Here is a 17,738-nt window from a genome sequence, read left to right on the forward strand (position 1 = left end):
GTTGGTTAAAAAAAAGTTTAGAATAAGTTACAAAGCTAACGTTCACATTTTCCAACAGGCTAATCAATTGTGTCTTAATACTGAAATGGACAGCGAAATGTAGAGCTTGTGTTCGCTAGCACGCTAGCTTATACATAGCCTACTGCTAAATTACTGAAAAGCATCCCAGCCTTTATTGTTTACATACCTGTGAGAAAATATCTTCCCGTGGTTCCAAGTATGTCTCATTTGAAGCGGCTAATCCGCCTCAAGCTACTCGATCTTCTTTGTACAAGCTATTTACAAGTTCATTGATGCTATCGTACACAAAAAGGTTCATGCTGAGCCCATGTGAACCTTGTTGCCAGTCAAAACAGCAGCACCAACGCTATATGGAGTCGAATGTCTCAATTAGAGACAATTAGCATTTCAGGAGACACTGTTGTGGTCGCTTCTTTTGTCTGTGTCGCCATGATAGTTATATTTCTCGAGTAGACTGACGTTGAAGTATATATCACGTATTTGTTCCACATTGTCTGTATCCCTTCTTATTTTTTCTCTGCATTATCCTTGGTCGTCAGTTTTTTCCCCCCATTAAATTGTGATATACGGTCGTTTCACAATGTGGTGTGCATATAACGTTATGTTCTGGAACGCTACGCCACTTATTAGTTCTACTCAGTCTGTCTGCTTTCTTGACATTTCACTGCAATTCTCAATACATATTACAGTACGTATTTCCACTAGGTTTTGACATATGGTTACTCCACAACGTTGTGTGCGTCCATGTCTAGTTTTGGGAAGCTGCGTGACCTCTTAGTTCCATCTGCTCTGCCAGGTTCTCCGCATTTTGTTTACTAGTCCATTTTTTTGGTAGAAGATTATTGCCGTCCCACAATGTTTTGTGCATCCATGTTTGTTCTACATTGATTGTTTCCCCTCGTCTGCCTCATTTCTTTCCATTTCTTTATAATGATCGTCTTGCGTGTGTGTGTTTCTTTTTACTTTCACTCAACAAAATTTGTAATACATTATTGTTTAATTAAAAATAATCCTAAATAAAGGCTTTATCCCCGACCCCGATAGAGATGCTTACACCTTTTGTAGTTTCTGCTCATGGCCATGATCTGTGGAAATGTCATGGTAGGCACTACGTAGAATTTCGTTAGCCTAATAGCATCATTAATGAAGTATTTTTTTTAATTCCAGTTACCAAATTAATATGAAATAGGAATTTGCTTGCAAACATTTTTTATTTTTATTTTTTGTAAACATTCAAATATGCCATAAGACTATAGTGACATACTATGTAGCCTTTATCGGCAACGCGGTACCAGCCGCTAAAACAATTGAAGTTATTCTCTCCGGCTTGTTGCTAAAATTGGGAAGTTGCGATAAAAAACTCTGTCGTGCGACTTATCTATGTTGGTGGACCCTGAGAGCGTAATCCCACCCCCATTCATGTATGAAATTGCAAGGCATCATATCAAGGAAAGGCGAGACATCAAAGCTCCCGACGTCCTCTAACGCAGCATTCTAATTGCTCTTTGATTGCTAACTTGACTTCTTGTTTTGCGGGCTTTCTGTTTGAAATCGGCTTTGCCAGTTGCATGGGCGCAGGGGGCGTCACTAACGGGCCCGTAAGGAAATTAAGAACTAAGATGTCACACGTTACAAATGAGATTAACTTGAGCGACCTATGCGGAAGAGGCGACTAAGACGCTAAAATAGCCAAAATCCTTTGGTTGTTATCAGCGTGCTGGATCTGTGTGCTGTTTATGCTTCCTGATCGGGGGGAAAAAACAAGAGACTATTCGACTGCTGGCAGCACAATGTGATCGGATGCAGTGGAGCGACAAGACGATTCCGCTCGTTTGCCTGTTTAGCCCGTGACAGAGCGACAATTCCCTTGGAAATGTTTGCCGCTGGTTTTCATAAAAGATAGCATCAATGTGTATTTGCATGTTTTTAGGCACAGTATACAATGTCAGTATTGTAATACAATGTCAGCATTGTAAGACATTGAACTATCGAGATGAGCAGAGGGGGAAGCAGTTAGCATTTATTTGCATGAAATCATGAACAGACAATCTAAACAGACATATACACCCAGAAACACAAAAACATATTTTGGGAAGTTTTTATGGTATCTAGGGGCCTGCACAATTATTAAAAACGGTTAACACTAACCCCAACGTTTAATTATTAATATTAAATCAGGTATGCAAGAAGATAGATTATTTAAGTGTGGGCATTTTGAAATTCATCTTAATTTGTCATTATTGTGACTTTTCCGTATGCCTGTTTCTAAAACATGTTGTTTTTTTTTTTTTGTATGAAAATGTCAAAATTCACTCATGAATAACATTATTTTTTTCTTTTTAATTAAATGTCCCTCTCGTGACATATATACTTCCACATAAGCAAAAGAGGGCGTCGGCGTTGAGCCGGCCGGGTGACGGTGCGCGGGAGCGGGGTGTCCCGGCTGGCTGTCCCCGCTGGCCTGCTGCCTTACATGGGCAAACCTCAGCTTGGAATTTCACCGCGTGACGTCACTGCCCACAAAACTCTACCATAATTGAGGATCAAGAAGTTTCGGCTGTCCCCCCCCCCACCACCCCCCGAGGATTCTGACCGTCTTCCTGTCTTTTTTTGATATCCTCGAAAGTCCCAACAAAAAGGTAAGCCGAACCGAGCAGAGTCGAACCGGACGCGGTTGCGTTGAGCTGACGCCGAGGGTTTAGGAAATGTTTGACGTGCGGTTGGAGACAACTCGGATGGGTAAGAAACTGCTTCATCTTTGGGGCTCCGTGTTAGCTGCGGTAAGAATGTTAAAGTGGGGCCGAGATTCGGACATGGATGGCGGGGAGGAGGGCGTGGGCACACCTGGGGCCGACGCTCATAGCCTAACTAGCATGACAAGCCGTGCTAACTAGTCACTAGCAAACAAGAAGAAGCCAAACGAAGTTGGGGGAAAGTTTTTTTTTTTCCCCCCTCAAACTTTGGGCGTCTCTTGGGCTGCTTGTGTCTGTTTTTAGCCGAGTGGCTTCTCGACATTGCGGAAGACGTAACGATAAGCCAGGGAGAAGAGAAAATGTCTCGAAAAGTTTATTTGTTTTACGGGGAGAAAATCAGAACAGCAAAGTGAGCTTGTTAGCTTGTTTGTTAGCCGTTTGAAGTAAATCCAACCTTTGTGTCCAAGACGCAGATTCGTCAAACTGCCACGGGTGCTTTAAATATGATATTATTACTCATTAGAAACCAGTTTGATAATTAATACTTTTAGTTGTGTACCATTACATTACAATAATGAGTTTATTATTATTTTTATTATTATTTTGGAAAAGGTTTTGAGTCAAAACAGGTTATATTAGTGGTTTTCAAACTATGCTAAGGACTTATGAAAAACAAATGTTGCTTTGCACTAATAATATGAATAAGTATCCACCAATAACAACAATAACCTGTCATTTTTTCTGTCATCATCAAATACATCATAAACACAACTCAGAACAAATCAAATAAAGCACAACATTGATTCACAACAAGGAATGCTGCGAAGATCTCTAAAACCTGCAGGATTCTGGCCCTCGAGGACCGCAGTTTGCCACACCTGCACTAGAGATACAGTTCCCTACCTTTATTGAGCCAAGGCACATATTGTACCTAAGAATCACCAGGAATAAAAATGTATTAACTCTGAAATAATGAGGATTTTGTATCAATCTACTCATAAGTTTACTAACTTTGGGTGACGTTTAGGCTTGAGTTGAAAACGAAGCTATTATTTTGTTATGATTGTTAATGATTAGGCACACAGGTTAATTGTACCTTCTGACATCTCATAAAAGAAATACTATTTGTCGTTGCCAGAGGAAGATGAGCCAAGAAACATTTGTAGTAAATAATCATTTTCTAACCAATTAAGTGAAATTGGACAATTTCCTGTAGTAGTTGGTTTCACTGTGTATGAATCCAAAGCAATGGAATGCAGATTAGATCTAACCAGAAGTAATTAGCATGTAGAGTTTATACAACATGTACAACATGTAATACAACAACATTTCTACAAGTATGTTATGTACATGTTTGGATATAGTCATGAGTAATATAGCATGGTAGCTAAGTAGGTACAGTGCAAATTGCAATAATTGAAAAAAAAAAAAAAGTGTATAGGAGTGCAAAGGTGTGATTTACTGCACAGAATTGCATTATGAAGGTGCAGTATGCTCACCAGGCAGACTGTGCTGTTTTTTATTGCTCGATGTTTGTTGTAATAAATTGCTATCACTGCTTAGCAGTTAGTAGATAATATAATGATGTTGCTGCAAAACACACAAGTGAGCCAAGGCCCCAGCCAAAGTTGAACGCAGGTGAATTGTTATCACACACGGGGCCGCTTCATTAGGTACAGTGCAGTGAAGCGTTGCTATTCGTTTACATCAGTGATTTGGATTCCCAACCTATAATGCATCAAGTCTTATATTTTGCACAAATCATTTTACACTTGTATGACAGTTGAGTTTAAACTGTTGTTTTTTTTAATTTGCTAAGTATTAGGGGTGTGAATTGCCTAGTACCTGACGATTCGATTCGTATCACGATTCACAGGTCACGATTTGATTCGATACCGATTAATCCCGATACGAATTTATAAGTCGATTGTTGCGATTTTTTTTCATTCAAATTTAGAAAATACTAATCAGTAAGCTTGTAGAGTGTAAGATTTATATGAAAATGTATTATTTATTTATCTGAAATTTCAGTCTTATAGAGGTTGTAATCTGTTTCATGTTTGAACAGCATTAAAATAAAATATTAAGGCTTAATGTTCCGTTCATATAACATTCTTCCATGCTCAAGGTGTGAATCCTAAAAAAAAAAAAAAAAAAATCGATTCTGCCGATTATTGAATCGATTCGAGAATCGCTCGATGTAGTATCGCGATATATCGCCGAATCGATTTTTTTTTAACACCCCTACTAAGTATTAATATAAGAGTGTTAATGTAAAGAAATTCCATTGCCTATAAGGTTGATTAAGGTTGTGTGAGAGCAACAGTTTGTCCCAGTGGATGCTTATTGCCTAATATAATCATCACATTTTGCTCTCTCTATTGAAACATTCTTACTGGCATACTTTCCCCCCCCCCCCCCCTTTTTATCTCATAGACCGATGACTGGTCGTCCACCACTTCTCGTCGCACCATAAAAGGTCATCAACAACAACGCTGCGGTTTAGAGCGCATCGTACTCGCTTGCGCAACATATTTGCAGTCAGTTGAAAACAAATGATAATCGGTACTCATGGTAGTTATGTTTAGTTGATGTTAGAAGTGGACTATGCTATTCAAGTAGGGGCTTGATCCCTAAACCCTGCGACAGGGTTCACTACACGGTGGTACCTTGACTTGACAAGATCGGCATGCTGTTGTTTCCGGGCTTATAGCAGTTGACACCGGTGTAAAGCTGGTGCTGACACGGTGTTATCCTATCAGGGCAGCAGCAATATGGCGGTCATGCTGAGTGGTTGTGGCTCGGTTCGAATCCCAGCTCCGTTTGGTACCAAAGGGTCCACCGTTCCAAGACAATGAACCCTAAAATTGCTCCTAGTGGGCATGGTAGAGGTAACCACAACATGGATGACCATTGTGGCGGACTGAGTCACTACCCCAAAAAATTTAATGTAGGACCCTGGCTAGGCCATTTATTGACTAAATATAACGCTGGTCATACCTGTAGAAGCTGAAACTTCCTCTCAAAGTTCTTCATATAACGTTTTAGCTCTCAGTCGACTCACGCAGAGCCGCCGCCATACCCCCATTAAAATGTGCCTGAGCGACTGCAATGAACCCACCAGGAGGGTCCACGGCTCAAAGCGTCTTTCAACTTTAACATCATCAACACTGTCAAACGTGTCCTTTTTATTTTTTAAAAGAGCGCCGCCGCGTTTAATGCAGTCAGAAACGGTTCTGAGCGACGCAGATGTATGCGGTTTGATAGCGGCTGCTCTCAAGGGGTGCCGGGGCGAGATGGGCGGGGGTGGGTGGGGGGAATGGGGTTCGTATTATTGATTTGAAATTCACACTATGTGTGAGTCCTCTTTTTAACAAGTACAGTCAGGCTCTTTTCCCCGTTCGTTTATTCTGACGCCGAGTCAAAGCGCATTGACATCGCAATACTGTTCGCTTCTCAACCTTGAAGACATTTTATACTTATTAGCTTTTCAAAGTAAGTTATGTTTTGTGGCACGTTGCACTTTTACAGAAGCATATTACTACTACACACAAACAAGTGGACGCTGCAATTATTTCTGTTTTTGCAGAATTTCTCACCATTTCCTTGTTGAATGTTGAACAGCGAGAGGCGCTTCGTGCAATTTTATCTGGTAAAGATGTTTGAGCTTTTTTTTTTTCTTCTTCTTTTTTTTTCCCCAAGACGAGACCGAAGACGATTTTTTCATCCATTGCCGTGATTGGTCATCAACAAATGTGCACAAGATGTTGCATGGTCCAATCATCTCGAATTATTGTACCGAATGCCTCGCCTTTCCCAAGCAAATCACCGTGGAGAATAAAAATCAAAATAACATATGTGGGAATGCTGAAGCACAATTATTAACCTATTTTTCTGCGCTTAACATTCATTAGCTGCTAGCTGCTTTGTTTGTTCTATCACTTGTTATCAAATGTGGAATATTTCATTATGTCTGGCACTACACATTTGGTTCATTTATTGTTTGGCGATATTAGCTGACATTAGCTTCTCGCTACTAGCTATCCATAGGGTTATTTTTACACTTGAAGGACATTTCATTGTAGTGAAGATGTAGTCATAATTAAGTTATTTTGTAAGAAGGAGCAATTTTGGAAATACATTTTAAAAGCAGCTATGAGTCTACAAGGTCTTTGTTCATTGCTGATTTCAAGGGCAATAAATGTTTGAGCCTATGAGGAGGTCTGCACTCTCTGAGTGGCCTTAATATTTTTTGGTTTGGTAATACATTGATCGGTGCAGTCTGTGGAAAAAAAACAACAACATGAAAATAGTTTTTGTTGTGCAATAGGCAGAGTACCTCATAAATTACATATTTTTTTCGAACGGCCTTGTGTGATGAATCAGATGTACAAAAAAAGATGTTGAAAGACACTCACAATGCGAGTTATATACTGTTCTTATTCAGACTGATATATTCTTCGTAACAGCATTGTAACACACTGTTAAACGTCTGCGTCAGCTCTCGGTGTTCAAAATGGCACTGAATGAAAAAAGGGCTCGTTTATAGTTGCATTGTACTGAGAGTATGAGATGCTTTGTGTTTTGGAGTGCTAACCACTATCTTTTTATTTAATTCTTTTTTATTTTTTTTATTTTGTGACTTATCTTGTGTTTGACACAACAAAGGGTGATGGGACTTTTTTTTTTCTCTTTTTTTTTTCTTTCTGGAATTTACCATAAAACGGTGGCTTGAAAACAAAACGCCAAACTTGCAGTTCACTTTCCAGCAAATGTCCACACAATTTTGTGTATATATCAGTGACTGTGGTTTCTAATCCATTTTCTCCCCAACTTTAAAGGCCCGGTCTGCCGGTTTCACTCAGGAAAATGCACTTTTTAAATACAGGATTTAAACAAACAAACTACTTCTCAATTTACAGATGTGGGCTTCTCTTAATTTCTAGTGGTGATTTTGTCCTAAACCCCCAACTCCCCAGCCTGTATTTTGCCATTTTGTGTTTGTTTTGTAAACAGCGGGACGTTTCTGTGGAAAGACAGTGTTTACACCCCTCCAGCCAATCGCAGAGTGGGGGGTGGCGTGTCGCAAACAGGTTTTTTTTCTTTTTCACTGACTCATTCACACATGTAAGCGTCTGTGAGTGAGCGAGTGAAAAAAATAAACAAATAATCTGTGCGTGCTTTCAAATTGCCGCGGGAGTGACGTCACGCAGCCGACACGTTCACACAGCCCCGTTTGCGACACACCACCCCCCGCTCTGCGATTGGCTGGAGGGGTGTAAACACTGTCTTTCCATAGAAACGTCTCGCTGTTTACAAAACAAACACAAAATGGCAAAATACAGGCTGGGGAGTTGGGGGTTTAGGACAAAATCACCACTAGAAATTAAGAGAAGCCCACATCTGTAAATTGAGAGGTAGTTTGTTTGTTTAAATCCTGTATTTAAAAAGCGCATTTTCCTGAGTGAAACCGGCAGACTGGGCTACTAAAGCTATAGGGTTCACCCTAAAATGCTAGTTTCAAACCAAATATTTGTCAACTCTTCGTGCATCCTGTTATGATGGAAGTTTACTCAATTTCATGCTGATCAGTAAAATTGGTTTTGTGAGGCTAACTTTTAAGGACTTTGGGGAGTTTAGATATCTCAAAGCATTCTTAAACGTTACACACGCCTGAAAACTGTTGTTAGGCCACACTGAGGCGCCCAAAAAGTGATACATTTGCGACAAGAATAATGATAAACAGCGATTCCAAGAGGGAAGAATTCTTCAGGGGTTCGGGTGAAACACGGCAAGGGAGACGACTCACTGACGTTCATTCACAGGCAAGAAATGAGCGCTTTTGTTAATCAAAGTAGCAGATTATGAGTGTGAATGTATGAGAAAAAAAAGAGGGTCCGTTTACTCTGCAGATTACATTGTAGTGATTAAAAAGGTATAATTAAAGCCTGATGACTCCCCAGGAGTGCCGTAGGGGTCAGCAGTGATGAAGGTGATATTAACAGCAGCTCAGGAAAGACAGACTCCGTTTTATTCCACATTTTAAGTCCTCTTGACTAGACTGTGGATTTACTGACAAACGTAATTCACAGTGTATCTTCAATCATTGAACATGAAAGCTATTACCAAATTTTTTGGCCTATTAGTCGCTCCCGGGTATACTGTAAATCGCACCAGTCAAAAAAAATTCATCATGAAGAAAACAAAACAAAAATAAGTTGCATTTTTGAGGGAAATTTATTTTACAAAAACCGAGATTAAGGACAGTAGAGCTTGCTGCTTTAGCATGTGGCTTCCACAGTAATATACAAAAATTTACCAACTGCCAAAAGAAAGATGAAGTAGTAGTCATGACAACCCCCTAAAAAAAAACAAAAAAAAAAAAAAACAAATCAAAAAATACTGAAAAAAAATTGAAAAATGTTCAGCGACTATACAAATCTGCGGCTACTGTATGAGAGTGTCAACTGTATCTCTAATGTTGTATATTTATATTATATTCAATGTATTGATTACCTACAATTTGCCATATGTTTTTTTAAATCAATGTTCTAACTTAACCACACCATAGTTGCTTCATTTATCATACATATTTACACATGTAATACCTCTAATGTACTATATTAACATCATATTTAATGTTGATGAACCAATAATGTAACATATTTATAATGCGCTGTACAACTCTGTCCCCTAATTTATTTAAATATTAAATACGCTAATAAACGCTAACATGCAGTATGTAAAGGAAATGTAGATCTTCTTTTGCCATGTTCTCATGGAACGGATGCGTCGATTTTGTTGGGTAAAGTACTTGAGATTAATTTGACTGTTCTGGAGGGGTTAGTTTAGAACGAACAATACAAATAATATTCCCCCTTGCCTCCATTAAACACCCACACGACGGATATGTTGCAACACGCTGCGTATGCAAGTGAGGCGCGCCAACAATGCTAAAGTGTGCGCTCGGTGACTCTTGTGCGCACTTAATTTCACAAGTGCTCTGTGAAGTGCTATCAATCACATGTTCATGTCTTCAACGTAGCCGTGCGAAACCTGGTAATCGGGCGTAATGAGCCAATGTTTTCCATGAATGACTTCAGACTTGAAGTCATTCATGATGTCATGCTATTTGCCATACTCACAATTAGGGATGGGTAGGTTAACATTTTAACAATACTACTGTCATTAACGATACTGCTTATCAATATGGTACGTTAATGGTATTCTCATTGGTACTTTTCTGTTTAGAAAAACACAAATGGTGGCTTAATCAATCAGTGTGAAAAAGGGGCTTTGGATACTACCTCCAAAGTTAGAAAATTGCAAGATCACTTGATACCATTGTTTCATACAGTGGCTGTTTGTACATAACCAAGACACAGGGAAAAAAATGGTGGATCATGGAGTTCGAAAAGGGCTTGTTGATACCCCATTACATCAAGACATGTAGTGGATTCGACTTTCTACGTGTTTGTCCAAAGCAAGTGTATGAACTTTCTGATAATCTCCGCGGACGCAAACCTCCTTTTGGAGCGTCCGCTAGCGATGATTTGTGCTGCATGCGGCAAACACGCATTTAGCAAACACATGATGTATCCTGCAACATTGAGCAATAAAAGCCACAGACAAATTCCTGTTACGCAAGAGCAGATTACAAGTTTCTTGGATATTAATTTTCTCTGCGAAATAGAGCCACCGGGGGGTGTAGCGGAGGAGGCAGCGGCGGACAGGCGGAATGCGCTGTAATTATTGCAAGTAAGTCAATTCGTAAGTGGGATAAACACCCTGTGAAGAAGCATTTTTCTAGGACGCGTCTTTCATTCAAGCATCAATTGGAGTTACTGGGGGACAAACTGCTGCCCTGTTATGAAAACATGAGAAAGCGCTTTGTTGTTTTGCTTGCTACTGCCTGCATTTAATGTACCATTGTGACTACCAGAGTTTGTATAATTCAGATTTCGAACAAACTATCGTAGATAAAGGGGCAACACTTTTTAGGGACGTTTTTGCGGGGGAAGCATGGCGTCAGAGTTTGATCATTTCGTCGATTGAGTTTTTTTGTATCATTTGGTGGATTTAAAATTGATCATTTTGTTTAGATTCTCAGAACTCTAGAAAAAAATAGCCCCGACACTAGTTTCATCCATGTTGCTGAGATTCAATAGGAAATACAAAAAAAGTCCTTAGAACCCCAGCCCTAAATTGAACAGGAAGTCAACCATTTTGTTTTGATGAGGCCATTTTGAGGTGGTTTCCAGTACTTGAGAAAAAAAATTAATAAATTGCCCCCAACAGCAGTTCCATCAGTCAACATGGACTTGTCTGTCATGAGAGGACACACAAAAAAGTCTGAAAGTCCTATGCCTGATATTGAATGCAAAATTGGACAGTTTGGTTTGGTTTAAAGCTGTTTTTTTTTTTTTTTTTGTGAACTCCAGTACTCGAAAGTTTGAAAATTTGCTGAAAATTTGCTTGAAGTTTTTGCAGTCATACCGTACGCCTATAAACACTAAACAATGAAATTGAAATTGACACGTCTATCATAACTGGACGCACGGATATGTTTCAAGGACCATGCAATGAATTCAACAGAAAGTGTACCATTTTTGTTTGAAACGGCCATTTTAGAGTTCATTCCTGAACTTGAAAGTGAGAGAAATGTTAAGACTCAAGGTATCCGTTTTGCTAGCCGTCACCAAAATTGATGGACATGTTTATCATAACTGGACGCATGAAAAAGTCTCAAGGACCCAAACTGAATAGCTTGTCAGCCATTTTGGTTTGCGACAATAATTTACAGACCATTTCAGGGCTTGTACTGAACGTACTCCTAACTAGGTACACTCGTAGCGATTGGCTAAATTGCCATACCGTTTTTGTGAGCTCATGCTGAGAATTTGCCATGAAAAATGAGTTGCAAGGGCCCGTTCATCGCCGCTTGCAGCTTCCAATATTTTGATTTCGAAGATATGCACCGCAGTACTGGCTCTCTCTTGACATTCCCAGTGAAAGCAAACCAAAAGTGACATTGCCCTCCATTGCTGACTTCATACTTTCTCCATATTTGGAAATGTTTACCTCCTTGCGATTGCTCGACAGTGATCAGCAGAGAAGGGATGTGAGTCACTTGGGCTGCACACAACTTTGTCTGCCATTTGCTTTCCTGTTGCGCTTCCCTGATCCAAAGAAACTGTGAGTACCTCCTTTTTATTGATTAATAGTGTCTTGAAGAAGCTGCAGTCTGGTGTGTATTAAGGCTGAAAATGGTTGCTGCGAGACCGCAAAAACAAACTGATTTCGCTACAATTTTCTGGCTGTCTCTGAGACCTTTGAAGACTGAAGTTAGCGACTGTACCTTTAAGAGTGCTGTCCTTCCTTTCTTCCTGCCTTCCTTCCTTGCTTCATTCCTTCCTTCCTTCCAGCTCCAACGTTCACACTTCAAACACGGGCGGGGTGGAGAACACGTGAGGAGGAATTGGGGATGAGAGAGAGCGCTAACTTTGACTTGGCTGCGAGGGCCGAGAGATGTCCTTATCTTGTCGGTTTGGCGCGAGGGGCTACCAAGTTATCGCTGCGGCTTTGAAGCCGATTAAGCACCCGTGGACCTGCTGCTATCATACCCGTCTAGTTGTGCCTCCAGGCCAGCAATGTCACTTTCTGAAGGGCTTTGTAACAGCAAATTTAAAAAAAAAAAAAAAAAAAAAAAAAAAAAGTCTTTTTGAGCATTTGTTCCCACAACAATGACAATTTGAAAATGTTTTTTTCATTTCAAGCCAGAAAATTGTTGTCTGTGAAAATTGATTTAGCTAGCGCTGGTTCATCCTGCTTGCATCCTAAACGTACATTTAGATGTGTAAATTTTATTTGGTTCCCCCAGCTGAACAGTGTCATATCATATTCCATAGCGCTTGTTTAACTAAAAACTGCAAAAAAGTGTTTTGTCCATTAGATTGCAAGTTAATAATATTTTGAATCTTTGACCTAATTTATCATTTACCTGTTGCTATTGCGCACTCGTCAAGTTGTAGCTACATGCTAGCAATGTCACATTCCAAATGAAGGCGCTGTTCTGAACGGAAAACGGTAGAAAATTTGGCGATTCAGGTGTTTGTTTACATGGTAGCAAGGTTTTCAAAAGCATGCAATTAACCATTTCCATTTTGAGGCAGAAAACACTTGTCTTCGAAAAATTAGACCTTGCTCAGCTCTGAAGCTAGTTTATCGACCGCTGACCCTGCTGGTATCAATCTATTATGTTTCTAATTGAAATGAAAAGGAAACATTCTGGGCATTAATTTGTATGACTGACCTTTTGAAAATAGGTCTGGTATTTTAAAAAAGAAACAATTACCATTTCAACGCAAAAAAACCCCCCAAAATGTTATTGTGCGATAATTATCTCTTACTTCTGAAGCTAGGTGAACGCCTGTTTACACTGCTGGTATAAAGACTTCGAGTTACTTGTCATACATGTATAGCTCGTTTGGAATTGTAAAATTTCCCTTCAGGCCAACTTCTACACATTTTGAAAAGCCCCTTTTTCACCCTTTGGTGAACATGGGTCTCTATGTTTTGAAAATATTGACAGAATTTTGGTAAAGATGCCATGACAACAGACATTGCTGTCTGGGAATTGATGTGATAAATTGTAACCTTTTTAACTACCATGTCTTTCTGATTACGGCTAAATGACAAGCATTCTCAAAATTGTTACATGAAGTAAAGTTTTTAGCGAAGTTCTTTTAATTAACAATAATTTGTGTTCTAAAAAGTCCCACTGACCGTCGGGTCTATCATTCAGACACATGATCTGGCCTCACTTTTTTTTTTTTTTTTTTTTTTTAAACTTTCATCCTTAATTTGAAGATGCTGGCAAGTCGTCTGAAAAGAAATCTCAACAAGTCAACAAATTAATACGTGATTAACGAGAGCAATTACAACGCCGCCGATCCTGACCCAGCTCAAGCGCGGATTATCTGTATGTCATTAATCACATTAAAGGTTTTGATTACTTTCTGTTTCTCCTGCTTAAAGTCATCTTTAAGCAATGCTAGCCCCTTCCCAAACAGCTATTTACTGTTGACGCTTTTAGAGTGCCGATTGGAGATTATACGCACATGTGCCATTATGGTGGCAGCGTGTTTCCATTTATTCCTCTTGGGTTTTAAGCACTTTTGAAGGATTTTTGGATTTGCTGCCCCCTCTCCCCTTTCTCCCTCAAGCCGGCTGGGCTGATTTAATAAACGTGCGCTCTCTGAGGCTTCAATCTAGCGTTACCTGTGGCCTCTGTTTTCTTCTCATCCAGGCCTTTATCAAAAACGTGTACCTCCAATCTTGTCACTTTTCAGGAGACCCCAAAATCGGCATGTTTGTTCAACTGTTGCATCATCAAAAGAGAGTCATTTTGCAACATGTTATTAGATTGGTTAATCATTGGTAAAAGTAACACCCACAACATACATGTGTGGACTGACCAAATTTTTAAAATTGGGATTTATGAGGCTTCGGCCTGATGCCAGCGATTTACAAAACAGCAATACTTGACTTTTGTTTTGTTTTATTTTTTATTTTTTTTTATCCATCAAAGTTGGGCTCTTACAAGAATAAAGTTGTAATTTTAAAAGATAAAATCAAGGTCATAAGACTATTTGTAAAATAAATAATAATAATAATAAGTTCAAACTTGTTTTGAGCTTTTCAGTCACAAAGGATGCATACACCTTTGAGAATATCTTTTGTTTTAATAAAATTGTAATTTTTGAAAGAATAAATTTGTATTTTTGAGTATGATGCTATCTTGCAAGAATAACTTCATATTTTTATGAGAATAAAGTCTTAATCTCAAGAAATTACATTTAATTTCAAGAGACATTTTTAGAAGTAATGAGAATGAAATTGTAATTCACAAGGAATTATTTTTTTTAGTCAAAGGTAGAATTTTTGAATAAAGTCACAATAATATATTTACAATTTTGCAATAAAGTAGTATTTGTTGAGAATAAAGCATTTTTTGTGTGAAAAAAAGTCACAATTTTTCAGTAAAAAGTTGCCGAGCATGTGCCACTTGATGTTTGGAGTCAAAATGAAAGCTTTTCATATGTGCCAAGTCTTCTGGCGCACATTTCCACTTCCTGTCAATGAGCATTTTTAACCAGTCAAGGAAATGCATCGTCATGAAGCTAACCGCCTCGGACAGCCGAACTAGCGCTGTGCCAGAAATGACATTTCCGGTGTCCTCCTCCCCTCTCGTTTAGCATGGGATGCCGCTAAGTGATTAAACTGAGATTAGGCAGCCGGGCCGCTGCAGGCTAATGGGACACACTTTGGCTGTGTGTGACTGATACACTCCCAGATGCCAGCCTCTAAAGATGTTTCAAATGACTGTGGCGGCCTGTTGCCAAAACACACCACACCATTTGGAATAATAACATAACTGTACGCAAATGTTAGGATGACATAAGCAGCAAGGACGAAAGGGAACAACAACATGTTTTTTATTTTTTTATTTTTTATTTTATATAATATATATTAACCTTGTATATGAAGAAAATGTGACATTTATGGTGGAAAAGGGAAACATTTTGACCAGGAAAGTTGAATATACTATATAAGAATAAGACGTACAGTAAATCCAAGTTACAAGCCTTTTTGTCATACTGGTGTTTGGTTCCGGTCTCACAATGATGTCATACTTATGGGCAACAATAGCTCAAGCATTCCCATAGTAAACAAACTCTTGTGTTTCTTTTAGAATAATTAGGAAAACATTTTAAATAAATTCCAGCCTCCTTCTCGACAGTTTGTTGAAAGATGTTACATGAGGTAAACTTTTTTTCTAAGAGAGTTAGAGCCCTGGCCTTAATTTACATCTCAACGGTTAAGTTGATTGAAAAATAGAGGTGGCGGAAAGTCAGACATGATTAACATGATGATCATTGAGGGACTGGTGAATTAATGACCTTTTCTGTTTGACAGTTTATGGCCCACCTTTTTTTTCATGCGATTTCATGATAGTGTGCTGTTTGGCATACATTAGCTAGCAGGCAAGTTACTTAAAGACAACACAACTAAACATTTTATACATGTCTTTCAAAGTGTACTAAAAATTCCCGTAACCTAAACCCTAAAACCTATCGTGCGGATTAACGCGACTGAACTGGCGACTTGACGATGTTATATGTGAACTCACTAGTCTAAATATGTTACGCAGCAAAATCCAACTTTTTTTTTTTTTTTTTTATCCATTCGGGGCGGCCATTTTGCCACTTTCTCAGGGCTCAGGCAACGGCCAATCACAGCTCATCTGTTTTCTGAAGCTGAACTGTGATTCGGTTGTTACCTGAGACCTGAGCAACTTCGATGTCATTTTCACGTCACAGCAAGTGGCAAAATGGCCGCCTTCTGATATTGATAAAAACTGCTGGATTTTACTTCCCCTGGCCTACATGATAGTTGAGGCTAGCATTGACTTGTGTGTCAAGAGCTATAATTTTCCGTTAACATAAAACAACTTCTTTTTTTTTTTTTTGGTCCCGCAACATCACAGTCTTTTTATGGACTTTGTGCTGAGTCAAAATGTGTCAACATACCTCACCGTTTTGACACGGCGGCAAACGGGACGAGCACGCGTATTTCAACCGGTTCGTCGTCGGCGGGATTAATTGCCGACAAGTCCCCCGTGGTCCCAGAATGCAATTACCTACTGACCCAAATCATTTCTTGGCCGCCTGTGTGTGTGTGTGTGTTGTGGCAACGTTACACACGGGAGTGAAGTCCTCACACAGCTTCCATACATCACGCTGGTGCGCCGCTTTATGTCCCTGTGTTAGCCAGTGCGTGTGATGTAAGGCAAACATTTATCACCGTAAAATGTTTCATTCACCGATTAGTCATCCACTAAACTAAAAGTTTTCCACCTTTAAAAGTTTGATTGCACCAATGCGGTTTCTTAAAAGGGAATAAACCTCAAAACTCGAGTTCGGAACATTGCCAAACCTGACGTCAGCATGAGACCTCAGCGTACTCACGAGACCTCACTTCTGGATTAAACCCCTTGAGACTTGGTGCGCACAGGTTTTTTTTTTATTTTTTATTTTTATTTTTTTTTATTTTTATTTTTTTTTTTACCCTTAACTCATTCACTCCCAGCCATTTTGACGGAAGCAACCCCCTTCGCTCCCGGCTGTTTTGCTGGATTTTGAATGATTTCGCAAGGCCCGCAAAATATTGTGTTCTTGTGGTATAAAAACATGGAACCTACCAAAAGAAAGATTATAGTCTCTTATTTTATCAGGGGGAAAAAAAAAAGTATGTTTGTATCTGTTTTCGTTTTGCAGCAATTGGCATTAGAATATAGCTAAGTTTCATTGAGATTCACATTCCTGGTGAAAACACTGCCAAAAAGAGCTTGTTGCAAAATGATCTCTTATACGCTGCTGCCACCTGCTTGCTGTTTTTTGTAATAACTACCATTGTTTTAAGCCACCATTTTATGTCAGAAGCTGTATCAAGGCCTTCTGTATGATCTTGCATAAAAAAAACAGAAAACGTATAAATACGTTTTTGGGAATGGACGATGTATTTATCCGTTTTTGGGTTTGAATGAGTTAATAGATTGTTTACCTGTCTCTTACAGACTACACAAAAAGATAAAGGTATTGAATTTTTCCCAACAGATATTGTAGTACCCTGGCATCTATTGTTTTACGAACATTATGAAAGTTCTATTGCTTCAACAATAGCCGACATTTTAGAGCTGTGAAAAGGCATCCATTATGGAACACTCGTCAGTCTCAATTCATTTGTCTTTTTGTTTGCATTTGTAGCTTCATTCTGATTAACCTATATTAGATTCCTCCGAGGCTCAAAACAAAACAAACAAACAAAAAAGTTGGCTTAACCGAATGGAAACCATTTATTGGTGGTGCGTTTTAAGAGCTCAGGCTGTGTTGTTAATGTTATCATAATTGTGTGGCAGGGGAGTGTGGCGCTTCTCCTCGTGTCATGTCTGAACGAATCTTT

General features: G+C 39.1%; 1 protein-coding gene across 7 annotated transcripts in view; it reads left to right on the top strand.

Moving 5' to 3' along the window:
- Positions 1-17,738, top strand: part of lpp (LIM domain containing preferred translocation partner in lipoma) — a 138,690-nt gene that overhangs the window by 23,241 nt on the left and 97,711 nt on the right. Inside the window, exon 1 of one of the 7 annotated variants that reach the window (XM_077534289.1) lies at positions 2,262-2,660. The exons of 2 other annotated variants lie outside the window; for them this stretch is intronic. The gene's annotated coding sequence lies outside the window, so the exon portion shown is untranslated. Of the gene's footprint in view, positions 1-2,261; positions 2,761-11,864; positions 11,910-17,738 lie in introns of those variants that run through there. 4 more of the 7 variants (XM_077534293.1, XM_077534290.1, XM_077534295.1 and 1 more) reach the window with 4 other exon arrangements.

This window comes from Festucalex cinctus, chromosome 10, assembly GCF_051991245.1.
Source record: "Festucalex cinctus isolate MCC-2025b chromosome 10, RoL_Fcin_1.0, whole genome shotgun sequence".
Taxonomy (NCBI): Eukaryota; Metazoa; Chordata; class Actinopteri; order Syngnathiformes; family Syngnathidae; genus Festucalex; species Festucalex cinctus.